Raw genomic sequence first — 16,917 nt, 5'->3', positions numbered from 1 at the left:
TCTGTTGGAGCTGAACTGAGCCCAAACGGTATGAGGATCCAGATACTTCCTGATAGGCAATCCAGCATATCTTGAATCTTTGGTATCGGGTGCCGATCAGGTACTGACTTTTGGTTTAGTTCCCGGTAATCACAGCAGAGTCTCAATGTACCGTCCTTCTTCCTAACACAAACAAAATCTACAAAAGACAAAAATATATCTCATACCCTACCATCATTATATATAAATGTAAAGCAAAGTTGCATAATAAATATAGGGTACTTAGTGAACTATTTTTGATCAAAAAAAGTATACAAGCCGTCCCACCAGCGGCAAGGTGACCCTAAATTGGGACGGTACCTACACTGTCTATATTAAAAACCTTACTGTATATCAAAGTTGAAGTAATGCATATAAAAGGGTAGACAAATAGGACCGGGTCCCAACTCCAGACCACCTAGGCCCGTGGTAAGCTACATATATACTAATCAGCTCAACAAAGGGGATGCCACACCCTTAAATTGCACAGAATGCAAACAAGACAAAAAACCAAGCAATGTGAACTGAGGTCTAAGATGGTAGACATGCAAGAAATAGGAGCATGCTCACACTAGCAAAAAGAAGCAAAACCTACAAAAGACAAAAATATATCTCATACCCTACCATCATTATATATAAATGTAAAGCAAAGTTGCATAATAAATATAGGGTACTTAGTGAACTATTTTTGATCAAAAAAAGTATACAAGCCGTCCCACCAGCGGCAAGGTGACCCTAAATTGGGACGGTACCTATACTGTCTATATTAAAAACCTTACTGTATATCAAAGTTGAAGTAATGCATATAAAAGGGTAGACAAATAGGACCGGGTCCCAACTCCAGACCACCTAGGCCCGTGGTAAGCTACATATATACTAATCAGCTCAACAAAGGGGATGCCACACCCTTAAATTGCACAGAATGCAAACAAGACAAAAAACCAAGCAATGTGAACTGAGGTCTAAGATGGTAGACATGCAAGAAATAGGAGCATGCTCACACTAGCAAAAAGAAGCAAAACCTACAAAAGACAAAAATATATCTCATACCCTACCATCATTATATATAAATGTAAAACAAAGTTGCATAATAAATATAGGGTACTTAGTGAACTATTTTTGATCAAAAAAAGTATACAAGCCGTCCCACCAGCGGCAAGGTGACCCTAAATTGGGACGGTACCTATACTGTCTATATTAAAAACCTTACTGTATATCAAAGTTGAAGTAATGCATATAAAAGGGTAGACAAATAGGACCGGGTCCCAACTCCAGACCACCTAGGCCCGTGGTAAGCTACATATATACTAATCAGCTCAACAAAGGGGATGCCACACCCTTAAATTGCACAGAATGCAAACAAGACAAAAAACCAAGCAATGTGAACTGAGGTCTAAGATGGTAGACATGCAAGAAATAGGAGCATGCTCACACTAGCAAAAAGAAGCAAAACCTACAAAAGACAAAAATATATCTCATACCCTACCATCATTATATATAAATGTAAAGCAAAGTTGCATAATAAATATAGGGTACTTAGTGAACTATTTTTGATCAGAAAAAGTATACAAGCCGTCCCACCAGCGGCAAGGTGACCCTAAATTGGGACGGTACCTATACTGTCTATATTAAAAACCTTACTGTATATCAAAGTTGAAGTAATGCATATAAAAGGGTAGACAAATAGGACACAAACAATAGGAGAGGAATAAGACGACTTCGACTTTTGGACCCAACCTCTGTTGATTAGGTCTTGTAAATACTCTTTCACTTCATGGTGTAATGATTTCGGCACAGACGTAATTTCTGGTTACTGGTGTCATGTCTTTCAAATTGATTTTCAACTGCCACTATGGGATACAGCCTATATCAGAGTCATCTTTGGAGAATGCATGACACTCTTCTCTCAGCGTCTGTTTAGCTACCGCTCCATCTTCAGCACACAAGTGTTCCAGGATTACTGGGGGATCCCAGGACCCACAGGTGGGTCATGCAATTTCCTCCCCTGGACAACTCCTGTTCCTTGGTGGGGAGACTGAATTCACGGTAGACCCCTGGGCGGGTTTCACTCTGGCTGGATATACCATTTTAATGGTTTCGAAGTGACCTAACACAGTCTTTGGATCGAGTCTAATTTCATGTTTCGTAGTATTCATCACCGGTACTGTCACTCGAGCAAACCCACCAGTAGGAATCGTAAGCACAGTCTCACCTTGAACTAGGCCTTCCGGAAGTTCTGAGGAGTCTTTTGGCACGAACAGTCTTTTCTGGACTTTTCCTCCTGGTTCTACCCGGACTCCACACCTCGCCCCCACCATTTGGTTTGCAGGGATGATGGTTGGGCCCCAGCCTACCTTGTTTTCTTTTAGGTCCATTGTATTCTGTGCTTTCTTTACTCTATGAATCACATTTTACGCCATGACGTTGGGTATGGCAAGCGATGTGGCAATTGCATCCACCACCAGCGTCCCTGACTTGTGTTTCGTGATGACCTCACTGATTACATTATAACCCATGATAGCATCCTCTGTCACGTTCTGATCACTGGTCACGAGAAAAGGTACCAAAAGCTCAATGGTGTTGCTGTTCTTCGTGGCCCTCAGTTGGAAAGTCACTTCCACCCAGCCTATGAAAGGGATTTTGGTCTGGTTGACGGCTTTGCCATTGGGTTCCACTGGTCCTAAGAGTTCTTTTAGCGACCGAAGGCAGGTATGTGGCAGGTAGCGCCTTCTCCATTTATTCATTTAAAAAACTCGCTTGGGCTCCTGTGCCCCACAGTGCTTTTACCAGGAGTCCATCTAGCTGGCACTGTATAAAGCATCTTTCACCAATTAGACTGATCAGGCTATCTTTACTGACCGAGGAATCCTCCTCCCAGGAGTACATTATTTGACCTCCGCACTGGGCATTAAGTAACCGATGCCCCTGTCTCTCTTGCAGCTGTTGTACATGGGAACACACTTGGGGATAGTACTGACGCAGCCATTTTACCTTATGCGCCGTTCTGGGCTTTGGTGAGATTTGGATTTGCTTCTGGGGCCTCCTCCAAGTCCTGTTTACCAGTCGCCCCGCACTGACAACCTCCTGTCTTTTAACCCCAAACGACCTTGACCATTGGCATTCCTTGGGATAATGTCCTTCCTCACCACATCTTAGACAGTGGACACACACCGTACTCTGATTTGATGAACGGCACGCTTCACAAGCCGGGTATCTTCTGTTTTGGAACCCACTCCTGGGTCTGAGGGATACAGGTTCTGGCCTGGAATGAATCAACTTTTTCACCTCAATCAACTCGGCTTGCAGTTCTCCTATTACTTCCTCCCGGTCAGAGCTGGCTGTCCTCTCTTTTGTTGGTGCTTTAAGGTTCCCTCTTGGAAGTGGCACTGGAGGGTCTCCATGATGATCTTTGGACTGGCCATTGAGGTCTCCAACTTCAGCTGACTCATTTTGGTAATTTTAGGAGCAGAGCCTTTCTTTAACTTCTGTTCGCTCTCTGACTCCAAACTAGCTGCCTCATTTATTTTTTCAATTAGGACTTTGTCCAGAATGCCAGGATCTTCTAGGTACTGTTTCAGCTGCAACTTGATGTCTTTGCTGATTAACCCCGTTGCCAATGATCTCAAGAACTTCTTCTGGACTTGTCCAGCATCAAACCTCTCTTCCGCTTCTACATCTCTGGATGCAAACAACAGTCTATCCTTTAGTTCAATTGCTCTGAACAAGAAACTTTGGGGTGATTCATTATTTTTCTGTGAGAGGTTAATGAGTCGGTGGAACAATTCTGAAGTACTCTCTTCTTTATAATGTCCTTTTAAAATCATCTTCAGCTGTTGCAAGGTCAATTGACTCTTCATTTCTAGCATACTACGGAGGTTCAATCCTGGGCTTATTGCTTTCACCACCCCCTCAACGATCTCATCTGGCTGGTAGCCTTTCTGTAAGCCTGCATCGATCTGGTGCAACAAGTTCATATAAGACAGTTTCTCTTTCTGTTCACACTCTCCAATCTGTCCCAGGATCTTGAATTCTTTCCTTATAGTGATTTGTGGTGTTAGAGAGGACTGTCTTCCTGATTTATCTAACCCAAGCAGGTTAAAGGTTCTGTCTGAATCTGTCACCCGTTCACAGGTTTTGGTTGATTCCTGCAGGGCTGTTGTTAGGGCTTTGAGTTGTTCTTTCAATTCCTGTAGTTCAGTCTGCGGATGGAGATTCCCGCTTTTGGTAATTGGTACCGCCCCTCCATCCTCCAACTTCAACCTGGTTAGAAACTGTGTTAGCTCCTAGAGGAACGTCCCCATGACGTCTTCAGTTTCTTTCTCCCCCAGCTTATCCATTTTTGCATTAATGGCAGCAATGGCGGTTGTGTGCTATAGAAATCTGTTCTTCTGACATCTTTATATGTTCTGCTACTTTTCTAAATTTTTCACTGGTTAACTGAAGAAACAGCTCACTAATTCTGTCCATTTGTATTTCCACAACCATTGCTGCTAGTGAGTTTTCTTTAGGGCTGGTCCCCTTTACCTGGTGTAGCAGAGTTGAGTTGAGGTGCTGTGCTGCTGTGTTTTTTCCAGACATTTTTCTTCTTCTCCCTCTACATGCTAATTCCCGCACTGGACTCACCGTACAGGCCACCAATGTTACACGCACGTCGCTAGGTTCAGATAGAGCAAGATGGGTTTCATGAATTCGTTGGAATCCTGGGGGAACGGTTACTCAGGGTGACCTTAGGTTGCAGCTTCTGCCGGGCAAACGATATATTCAGTTGCTGACTAGACGCATCTGACAAGAGTCTTTTTCAACAGTTTAACAGTGAAATTTAATCTGAAGCACAGCCAGTGCAATTCAGGGATATTACAGCAACAATCTTCATTACAGTACAGTCTAATAAAGCAGGCACAGTAATGCCAGTCTCTTCAGTAGCATAATTCAGCACAGATTAGATCTCTTAGCAGCACACTTCTGTTACGGATCCGGGTGGTGGAAGGGACCAGAGGGGAGTAACTAGGTATCAACTCGGACCGACCAAGGTCGTACGGCGGCTCAATCGACTCTGTGACCAGGGAAGGACCGAGTAGAGGGACCAGGTGCTACTCTGGGACCGACCTTGTATGAGAGCAGGTGACTCCCACGGGTCAGAAGGCAGGGACTGACCGGTACAGCAGATGAGCACAGCAGGCAAGCTGATGGGTGATCCAGGCAGACGGACTGGCAGACACGGCAGGTAACAAGCAGGAGCCTCCAGGTAGGCTGGCTGGTAGGCACGGCAGGTAACAGGCTGGTGCTTCTAGGTAAGCGGGCTGGCAGGCACGGCAGGTAACAAGCAGGAGCCTCCAGGTAGGCTGGCTGGTATGCACGGCAGTTAACAGGCAGGTGCTTCCAGGTAAGCGGGCTGACAGGCACGGCAGGTAACAGGCAGGTGCTACCAGGTAAGCAGGTGGGCAGGGCCCATAGACAGACTGGAGGACTGGACTGTAGACAGACTGTCGGGCTGGAGAGTAGACAAGCTGGCGGACAGGGCTGGTAGTCAGGCTGGCAGACTGGACTTGTAGTCAGGCTGGCGGGCTGGGCTTGTAGTCAGGCTGGCGGGCTGGACTTGTAGTCAGGCTGGCGGGCTGGACTTGTAGTCAGGCTGGCGGGCTGGACTGGTAGTCAGGCTGGCGGGCTGGACTGGTAGTCAGGCTAGGAGCGGGACCTGAGGGCTGAAGCAGAGTTTAACACACAAAGCTACAACCTTGCACGGGCACCTCCATTTTGGAGGAGGTGCCTCATATATGAGAGGTCCTCCGGCCATTGGCCGGGGACTCCTTAGGATGGCGCGCGCGGCCCCTTTAAGAGGGAGGGAGCACGCGCCCTAAGCACAGTGCCCGGGAAGCTGCGCACGCCGGCAGCAGCAGTAGCAGGAGCGCCGGAGGACACCGGGCGGGGAGCGCGGCGGTAAGAGGGACGTGTCTTCTGTGAGATACAGCTCACACACCACCTTTCTCTATGGCTCCAGCCAGAACAGTAAACAACTTCCCCACAATCCCCCTTGGGCTCTGCTAAAACACTCCCTGTCTCCTGTGACTGTGTTAATCCCTCTAGTTGCTGGATGCTTCTGGAGCACAACACTTCCTGTCTCCTGTGCTTGTTTTACTTCTAATAGTTGTTGGATGCTTTTAAAAACAACATCACTACTTCTGCATGTCACATAAGCCCCCTGCCTCCAGTCATATACTCACCCTCCAACGTCTTCCCCATTTTTCGTCAACGCCATCTTCTGCCATTAGCTTCTGACTTGCTAGAAGTCAGAAGCTACGTCACAAGCTCTCAATGCAATGCAATGTCAGATCAAAATCAGTAATGCAAGTCTATGGGTCTGTGAAAAACATCGGATTGTACTCGGATGACTTACAAGCGTGGTCTGATTTTCATGGACTGACAGAATGGAGAGGATGGGGAAACTTTTTTTTTCTCTCCACATCCGAGAAAAACTGATGCCACTCTTATCAAACTCTGATCAATCTCTGATCAGACTTATAGGACCGTTTTTCTTGGATGGAGAGAAAATGGTTGTGTGCACCTACCCTTAATGGGATAAAATATGAAAGTATGACTGCACAAGGCTCATCTGTTCAGACTTTCACTGAAGGACTGTGTGAATGAAACAATAGTGAGCATGTGAAACTGCTGCACCATTAAATGTCTATGATTCCTATAGACAGTTAATGGACCAAATGTCACATACTGTATGCTCACTTATGCTTTATTCACACAGGGACTTTCAGACTCCAGTTCTTGTAATTTAAGAAATACATTCCACAAATTTGATATGTCCCCTTTAAAGCTGCATAGCAGATGAAGATGGCTCAAATGTAATGTCATAGGTATTCGCATTACTGATGACTTCACAAGAAGTGCCAGCCCTCTAAATTAAAGCACACCTGTCACCAGGATTGTGCTCAGCAAACTACATACACTGTCTTGCTTCTTTTTTGCTAGTGTGAACATGCCTCTGTTTCTTGTATGTCTGCCATCTTAGACCTCAGTTCACATTGTCTGGTTTTTTGACTTGTTTGCATTCTGTGCAATTTAAGGGTGTGGCATGCCCTTTGTTGAGCTGATTGGTATATATGTAGCTTACCACGGGCCTAGGTGGTCTGGAGTTGGGACCCGGTCCTATTTGTCTACCCTTTTATATGCATTACTTCAACTTTGATATACAGTAAGGTTTTTAATATTGGCAGTATAGGTACCGTCCCAATTTAGGGTCACCTTGCCGCTGGTGGGACGGCTTGTATACTTTTTTTGATCAAAAATAGTTCACCAAGTACCCTATATTTATTATGCAATTTTGCTTTACATTTATATATAATTATGGTAGGGTATGAGATATATTTTTGTCTTGCTTCTTTTTTGCTAGTGTGAACATGCCTCTGTTTCTTGTATGTCTGCCATCTTAGACCTCTGTTCACATTGTCTGGTTTTTTGACTTGTTTGCATTCTGTGCAATTTAAGGGTGTGGCATGCCCTTTGTTGAGCTGATTGGTATATATGTAGCTTACCACGGGCCTAGGTGGTCTGGAGTTGGGACCCGGTCCTATTTGTCTACCCTTTTATATGCATTACTTCAACTTTGATATACAGTAAGGTTTTTAATATAGGCAGTATAGGTACCGTCCCAATTTAGGGTCACCTTGCCGCTGGTGGGACGGCTTGTATACTTTTTTTGATCAAAAATAGTTCACTAAGTACCCTATATTTATTATGCAATTTTGCTTTACATTTATATATAATTATGGTAGGGTATGAGATATATTTTTGTCTTGCTTCTTTTTTGCTAGTGTGAACATGCCTCTGTTTCTTGTATGTCTGCCATCTTAGACCTCAGTTCACATTGTCTGGTTTTTTGACTTGTTTGCATTCTGTGCAATTTAAGGGTGTGGCATGCCCTTTGTTGAGCTGATTGGTATATATGTAGCTTACCACGGGCCTAGGTGGTCTGGAGTTGGGACCCGGTCCTATTTGTCTACCCTTTTATATGCATTACTTCAACTTTGATATACAGTAAGGTTTTTAATATAGGCAGTATAGGTACCGTCCCAATTTAGGGTCACCTTGCCGCTGGTGGGACGGCTTGTATACTTTTTTTGATCAAAAATAGTTCACTAAGTACCCTATATTTATTATGCAATTTTGCTTTACATTTATATATAATTATGGTAGGGTATGAGATATATTTTTGTCTTGCTTCTTTTTTGCTAGTGTGAACATGCCTCTGTTTCTTGTATGTCTGCCATCTTAGACCTCAGTTCACATTGTCTGGTTTTTTGACTTGTTTGCATTCTGTGCAATTTAAGGGTGTGGCATGCCCTTTGTTGAGCTGATTGGTATATATGTAGCTTACCACGGGCCTAGGTGGTCTGGAGTTGGGACCCGGTCCTATTTGTCTACCCTTTTATATGCATTACTTCAACTTTGATATACAGTAAGGTTTTTAATATAGGCAGTATAGGTACCGTCCCAATTTAGGGTCACCTTGCCGCTGGTGGGACGGCTTGTATACTTTTTTTTATCAAAAATAGTTCACTAAGTACCCTATATTTATTATGCAATTTTGCTTTACATTTATATATAATTATGGTAGGGTATGAGATATATTTTTGTCTTGCTTCTTTTTTGCTAGTGTGAACATGCCTCTGTTTCTTGTATGTCTGCCATCTTAGACCTCAGTTCACATTGTCTGGTTTTTTGACTTGTTTGCATTCTGTGCAATTTAAGGGTGTGGCATGCCCTTTGTTGAGCTGATTGGTATATATGTAGCTTACCACGGGCCTAGGTGGTCTGGAGTTGGGACCCGGTCCTATTTGTCTACCCTTTTATATGCATTACTTCAACTTTGATATACAGTAAGGTTTTTAATATAGGCAGTATAGGTACCGTCCCAATTTAGGGTCACCTTGCCGCTGGTGGGACGGCTTGTATACTTTTTTTGATCAAAAATAGTTCACTAAGTACCCTATATTTATTATGCAATTTTGCTTTACATTTATATATAATTATGGTAGGGTATGAGATATATTTTTGTCTTGCTTCTTTTTTGCTAGTGTGAACATGCCTCTGTTTCTTGTATGTCTGCCATCTTAGACCTCAGTTCACATTGTCTGGTTTTTTGACTTGTTTGCATTCTGTGCAATTTAAGGGTGTGGCATGCCCTTTGTTGAGCTGATTGGTATATATGTAGCTTACCACGGGCCTAGGTGGTCTGGAGTTGGGACCCGGTCCTATTTGTCTACCCTTTTATATGCATTACTTCAACTTTGATATACAGTAAGGTTTTTAATATAGGCAGTATAGGTACCGTCCCAATTTAGGGTCACCTTGCCGCTGGTGGGACGGCTTGTATACTTTTTTTGATCAAAAATAGTTCACTAAGTACCCTATATTTATTATGCAATTTTGCTTTACATTTATATATAATTATGGTAGGGTATGAGATATATTTTTGTCTTGCTTCTTTTTTGCTAGTGTGAACATGCCTCTGTTTCTTGTATGTCTGCCATCTTAGACCTCAGTTCACATTGTCTGGTTTTTTGACTTGTTTGCATTCTGTGCAATTTAAGGGTGTGGCATGCCCTTTGTTGAGCTGATTGGTATATATGTAGCTTACCACGGGCCTAGGTGGTCTGGAGTTGGGACCCGGTCCTATTTGTCTACCCTTTTATATGCAATACTTCAACTTTGATATACAGTAAGGTTTTTAATATAGGCAGTATAGGTACCGTCCCAATTTAGGGTCACCTTGCCGCTGGTGGGACGGCTTGTATACTTTTTTCGATCAAAAATAGTTCACTAAGTACCCTATATTTATTATGCAATTTTGCTTTACATTTATATATAATTATGGTAGGGTATGAGATATATTTTTGTCTTGCTTCTTTTTTGCTAGTGTGAACATGCCTCTGTTTCTTGTATGTCTGCCATCTTAGACCTCAGTTCACATTGTCTGGTTTTTTGACTTGTTTGCATTCTGTGCAATTTAAGGGTGTGGCATGCCCTTTGTTGAGCTGATTGGTATATATGTAGCTTACCACGGGCCTAGGTGGTCTGGAGTTGGGACCCGGTCCTATTTGTCTACCCTTTTATATGCATTACTTCAACTTTGATATACAGTAAGGTTTTTAATATAGGCAGTATAGGTACCGTCCCAATTTAGGGTCACCTTGCCGCTGGTGGGACGGCTTGTATACTTTTTTTGATCAAAAATAGTTCACTAAGTACCCTATATTTATTATGCAATTTTGCTTTACATTTATATATAATTATGGTAGGGTATGAGATGTATTTTTGTCTTGCTTCTTTTTTGCTGGTACAGAAGGAAGAGGAACCTGCTCTTGCGGGCTTACATTCAACAGGATGGTGGGGAAGGAGACTGTAGGTGGGGGGGTTGCAGCAGCTCCGGTAGGAAGCAACGGGGTCATGGCAGGCTGTAAGCTTTCTTGAAGAGATGGGTTTTCAGGTTCTGTCTAAAGGATCCGAGTGTGGTGGATAGTTGGACGTGTTGGGGCACAGAATTCTAGAGGATGGGGGATATTCGGGAGAAGTCTTGGAGGTGATTGGATGAGGAACGAATAAGTGTGGAGGAGAGAAGGAGGTCTTGAGAGGACCGGAGATTATGTGTGGGAAAATATCGGGAGATTAGTTCAGAGATGTATGGAGGAGAAAGGTTATGGATTGCTTTGTATGTCAGTGTTAGTAGTTTGAATTGGATACGCTGAGGATATGGGAGCCAGTGAAGGCATTTGCAGAAGGGGAAGCGGAGGAGTAACGAGGAAAGAGATGAATTAGTCAGGCAGCAGAATTAAGAACGGACTGGAGAGGTGTGAGAGTGTTAGCAGGTAGCCCACAGAGGAGAATGTTGCAGTAGTCCAGGCGGGAGATGATTAGGTCATGCACGAGCATTTTAGTAGTTTGAGGGTTGAGGAAAGGACGGATTCTGGAAATATTTTTGAGCTGGAGGCGACAGGAGGTGGAAAGAGCTTGGATGTGTGGTTTGAAGGACAGGACTGAGTCAAGGGTTACTCCAAGGCAGCGGATGTCCGGTACAGGGGAAAGCGCAATGTATTTATTTTGATAAATAGATCAGGTAGGGAAGGTACATGAGATGGAGGAAAGATGATGAGTTCAGTTTTGTCCACATTGAGCTTGAGGAAGCGAGAGGAGAAGAAGGAGGATATGGCTGATAGACACTCTGGGACTCTGGACAGCAGAGAGGTGATGTCTGGGCCAGAGAGGTAGATCTGGGTGTCGTCAGCGTATAGCTGATACTGGAAGCCATGTGAATTTATGAGTTTTTCCAGGCCAAGGGTATAGACGGAGAAGAGTAGGGGTCCTAGAACAGAGCCTTGAGTGACTCCAACAGAGAGAGGACGGGATGAGGAGGTAGTGTGGGAGTGGGAGACGCTAAATGTGCGGTTGGAAAGGTATGAGGAGATCCAGGATAGGGCAAGGTCTTTGACACCAAAAGAAGAGAGAATCTGTAGTGGGAGGTAGTGGTCAACTGTGTCAAAGGCAGAGGGCAGGTCAAGAAGAAGGAGTACAGAGAATTGTCTCTTTGCTTTGGCTGTAAGTAGTAATCGTTAGTAATTTTGGTCAGGGCAGTTTCAGTGGAATAATGGGGATAGAAACCAAATTGTAGGTTGTTGAAGAGCAAGATAGATGAGAGATGAGAAGAAAATTTAGCGTGAACATGTTGCTCAAGGAGTTTGGAAGCAAATGGGAGCAGCGATATGGGGCGATAGCTTGATATAGCGGTCAGGTCGAGGGATGGATTTTTGAGGATAGGCGTGATTGTGGCATGTTTGAAAGCAGAAGGGAAGGAACCAGAGGTTAGTGATAGCTTGAAGAGGTGGATTAGGGCCAGGATAAGTGGGGTAGTGAGGTTGGGAAGGAGGTGGGATGGGATGGGGTCGAGTGCAAAAGTGGTGAGGTGTGATTTGGAGAGGAGGCGAGTAAGCTCTCCTTCAGTGATGTTGAAGAGGAAAGTTATAGTGGAAGGCCATTGGTCTGGTATACAAAGGGGTTGTGGTGGTCGGACAATAAAGACTTGCCTTGATTGGTCGATCTTATTTTTGAAGTGTGTGGCAAAATCCTCAGCAGAGATGAGGGTGGTTGGAGGGGGCAGTGGAGGGCGGACAACTGCTAAAGCCATGAGCCACATGCTCCAATCAGATAGACAGGAGAATTTTGTATACTTGATCTGTATTGCATGTAGTGACCCCATAAGCAGTAAAGAGGCACACAGGGTCATTATTAGGCTGCCATCACACTATCAGAATTTGGTCATTATTTCACATCAGTATTTGTAAACCAAAACCAGGAGTGGTTGAGAAATGCAGAAGTGGTGCACGTGTTTCTATTATACTTTTCCTCTAACTGTTCCTCCTGGTTTTGGCTTACAAATACTGTTGTAAAATGCTGACCAAATACTGATAACGTGACCAAGCCTTAGGCCATGGCCCCACTATCAGTATTTGGTCAGTTTTCGGTCAGTATTTTTTCTCAGGAGTGGGAGGCAAAACCAGGTGTGGAACAATCAGAGGAAAGGTATAATAGAAACAAGTCACCAATTCTGCATTTATCACCCACTCCTGGTTTTGGCTCCCACTCCTGAGGAAAAATACTGACCAAATATTGATAGTGGGGCCCTGGCCTTATACGGAGGCTCAATGGGGGATCATTATCATTATAGGGAGAGCACAGGAGGCATTATTATCATTATGAGAATGCCAAGTGGGTGTTTTTATTATTATAGTGTGGTATGGGGTCATTATTATAAGAGGTCAAGAAAAAGTATTATTAACCCCTTTACCCTCAAGGATGGTTTGCACGTTAATGACCAGGCCAATTTTTACAATTCTGACCACTGTCACTTTATGAGGCAATTACTCTGGAACGATTCAACGGATCCCCTGATTCTGAGAATGATTTTTCGTGACATATTGTACTTCATGACAGTGGTAAAATTTCTTCAATATCACTTGCGTTTATTTGTGAAAAAAATGGAAATTTGGCAAAAAATTTGAAAATTTTGCAATTTTCAATGTTTGAATTTCCATGCCCTTAAATCAGAGAGATATGTCACACAAAATAATTAATAAATAACATTTCTCACATGTCTACTTTACATCAGCATCATTTTTTAACCAAATTTTTTTTTAGTTAGGAAGTTATAAGGGTTAAAAGTTGACCAGCAATTTCTAATTTTTCCAACAAAATTGACAAAAACATTTTTTTAGGGACCACATCACATTTGAAGCGACTTTGAGGGGCATTTATGACAGAAAATACCCAAAAGTGATACCATTTTAAAAACTGCACCCCTCAAGGTGCTCAAAACCACATTCAAGATGTTTATTAACCCTTCAGGTGCTTCACAGGAATTTTTGGAATGTGGAAGAAAAAAATGAATATTTTAAATTTATTCACAAAAATTTTACTTTAGACCCCAATTTTTTTTATTTTCACAAGGTTATCAGGAAAACATTGAGCTGTAAAAATAAAATGTTCACATTTTTCCCACAAAAATGTTTTTCAGCCCTCAATTTTGCATTTGCAGGGTAACAGGAGAAATTGTACCATGCCATTTGTTGTGCAATTACTCCTGAGTAAGCCGATACCCCATATGTGGGAGAAAACCACTGTTTGGGCGCACAGCAGGGTTCGGAAGGGAAGGAGCGCCATTTGACTTTTTGAATGTAAAATTTGCTTGAATAATTAGCGGATGCCATGTTGCATTTGGAGAGCCCCTGATGTGCCTAACCAGTGGAAACCCCCCACAAGTGACACCATTTTGGAAACTAGACCCCTCAGGGAACTTATCTAGATGTGTGGTGAGCACCCTGAACCCCCAGGTGCTTCACAGAAGTTTATATAACATGGAGATGTGAAAATAAAAAAAAACTAACTTTTTCCATAAAAATTATGTTTTAGCCCCAAATTTTTTATTTTCACAACAGTAAAATGAGAAAATGGACCCCAAAAACTTGAGTGCAATTTCTTATGAGTACGCCGATACCCCATATGTAGGGAAAATACACTGTTTGGGCACGCGGCAGGGTTCAGAAGGGAAGAAGGACTATGTAACTTTTTGAACGCAAAATTGTCTGGAATTGAGAGCAGACGCCACATCCCATGGAGAGCCCCCTGATGTGCCTAAATAGTGAAAACCCCCCACAAGTGACCCCATTTTGGAAACTAGACCCTTCAAGGATTTTATCAAGGGGTATAGTGAACATTTTGAACCCAGAGGTACGACACAGAAATTGATAACATTAGGTCATCATATTGAATAAGTTGTCATTAGTCTCTTGAGCGCAAGTGCTCACTACTTGAGGTTGCATCGGGTACTCGGGTATGCACCATGTATCATGGGTGTTCGAGTGACATGCTCGAGTCCCCTCCCCGCATGTTTGACGGTTGTTAGACACCCAAAACAAAACATGCGGGGATCATTCGTGCATGGCAGGCAATCCCCGCAAAGTTTTTTTGGCCGTGAAGCATGTGGGGCGGAGACTCGAGCATGTCACTCCAGCACTCGCAATACTCGGTGCATACCTGAGCACCCAATGCAAACTCAAGTAGTGAGCACTTGCGCTCAACACTAGTCCCCATATCGTCATCATTTTTTTTCCTTAGATTTGAAAAAATACCAACCCCAACACAACCCTAACCCTAGCACAACCCTAACCCTAGCACAACCCTAATCCTAACACAACCCTAGCACAACCCTAACACAACCCTAGCACAACCCTAACACAATCCTAACCCTAACCCTAGCACAACCCTAACCATAGCACAACCGTAACCCTAGCACAGCCCTAACCCTAACTCTAGCACAACCCTAACTCTAGCACAACCATAACCCTAGCACAACCCTAACCCTAACACAACCTTAGCACAACCCTAGCACAACCCTAACCCTAGCACAGCCCTAACCCTAGCACAACCCTAACCCTGGAGTTTAATTTTTAAACCTTTTCTCATGTGGTATAAGTGATTAAATGACTTTATTCTTTGGGTCGGTGCGATTACAGCGATATCAGATTTATATCGGGTTTTTATGATTGACAGCTGTCACACACTAATAGACGCTTTTTTTGCAAAGACTAGTTTTTGCATCGCCATATTTTGAGAGCTATAATTTTTCCATATTTCGGCCGACAGAGTCATGTGATGGCTTGTTTTTTGCAGGATGAGTTGACGTTTTTATTGGTGCCATTTTCAGGCACGTGACATTTTTTAATCGCTTTCTATTCTGATTTTTGGGAGGCAGAATAAACAAAACCCAACAATTAAGGAATTGTATTTTTGTTTTTTTTATTATGAGGTTTCGCTTTATTCTTCAGGTCAGTACGTTTACAATGGTATCACATTTATATAATTTTTTTATGTTTTGGCGCTTTTACGCAATAAAACTATTTTATAGAAAAAAATTTTTTTTTTGCATCGCTTTATCCTGAGAGCTATAACTTTTTATTTTTCGGCTGATGGAGCTGTATGGCAGCTTAATTTTTGCGGGACAAGATGACGATTTTTGGGGATTATTATTTTTTTTTTTTTAAATATTTTTACAATTTTTTTTTTCACTTTTTGACAGTTTTCCTACTTTTACACTTTGTCCCACTATGGGACTTTCACTTTTTACAATCTGATTGGCTGTATAGCATAGGAATGCAGCAGCATCCCTATGCTGTATGCAGCCTGTCAGCGCTGCAAGCAGAAGATACTTTGATTGTGCACTGCGCATGATCAAAGTATCTTCCTGCTGTCTGGTGACCCGAATGTTGTCATGACGACATCTGGGTCACCATGACAACCACAGGACCCGGCCTCAGACAGTGTGGGACGCCGGGGAAGAGGTGAGTACCGGCGCTTACCTCCAGAATACTGCGATCGACATCAATCGCAGCATTTCGGGGGTTAATGTGCAGAGAGCGGTGCGGGACCAGTCCTTGCACACAGTACCGGGTGTCAGCTGTGACGATCAGCTGACACCCGGCAGCGATCTCACCCGCACAGCCTGTGTGCGGGCGAAATCGCCATGACGTACTAATACATATCTCTATATCTTAAGTCCCAGGGCGCAGATATGTATTAGTACGTCATGGGTTAGAAAGGGGTTAAAGGAGGCACATGGAGGTTATTAGCAGTAGTAGTAGGCACAAGGGGACATTATTATTATGAGAAAACGCAGAGGGAATATTATTGCTCTGTAAGGGCACTGTTATTGTGTGGAGCACAGCAGGTGGGTACTAAAACTGTGCAGAGCACAGAGGGGGCATTATTACTGTTTAGGGCACTGGTTATAGCACAATATGGTTTGTATAGAGGTGGAGAAATGTGAGGAGGGGGCTAGAAAAGCAGTAAGCCAAAGATGTCTTTGTGTTACACTTTGCAGGGAATATGTTATGGATGGAAGAAGAGGTCATGGTGGTGTGAGCCAAATGGAAAAGAAAAGGGAAAATGAATGACTATGATCATCAAGAACATCACTGGTGACAGCATGTACAGTATACACATATATGCTCTGAACGGCACCAGTGTAAAACTGATATTACCATTGTATGGTGGTAATATCAGTCCTAGTACAATGGTTTTGGTTGATGATCAGTATGGCGGTATTATCACTACTACAGTATATATGCTGGTAATATCTGGTGGTAGTATTATTGCAATTTTATTATTGTGGTGTTAATATTATTATCATTATTAAATCTTATATACGGGTATTATTGGAAATCTAGGTCTTCTAGTAAATATTGATTTCCTCCATTCAGGGTAATATTAGTAATAGAGACCCCCATTTGGGGAAGGGGGTGAGGACAGCATGGGCCTACATGCTTTGAAATGGTAGGGTTG

The sequence above is a fragment of the Phyllobates terribilis genome, unplaced genomic scaffold (genome assembly GCF_046119375.1).
Source record: "Phyllobates terribilis strain yellow unplaced genomic scaffold, ASM4611937v1 Scaffold_4__5_contigs__length_816908805, whole genome shotgun sequence".
Lineage (NCBI taxonomy): Eukaryota > Metazoa > Chordata > Amphibia > Anura > Dendrobatidae > Phyllobates > Phyllobates terribilis.
Note: the sequence above shows the minus strand (reverse complement) of the source record.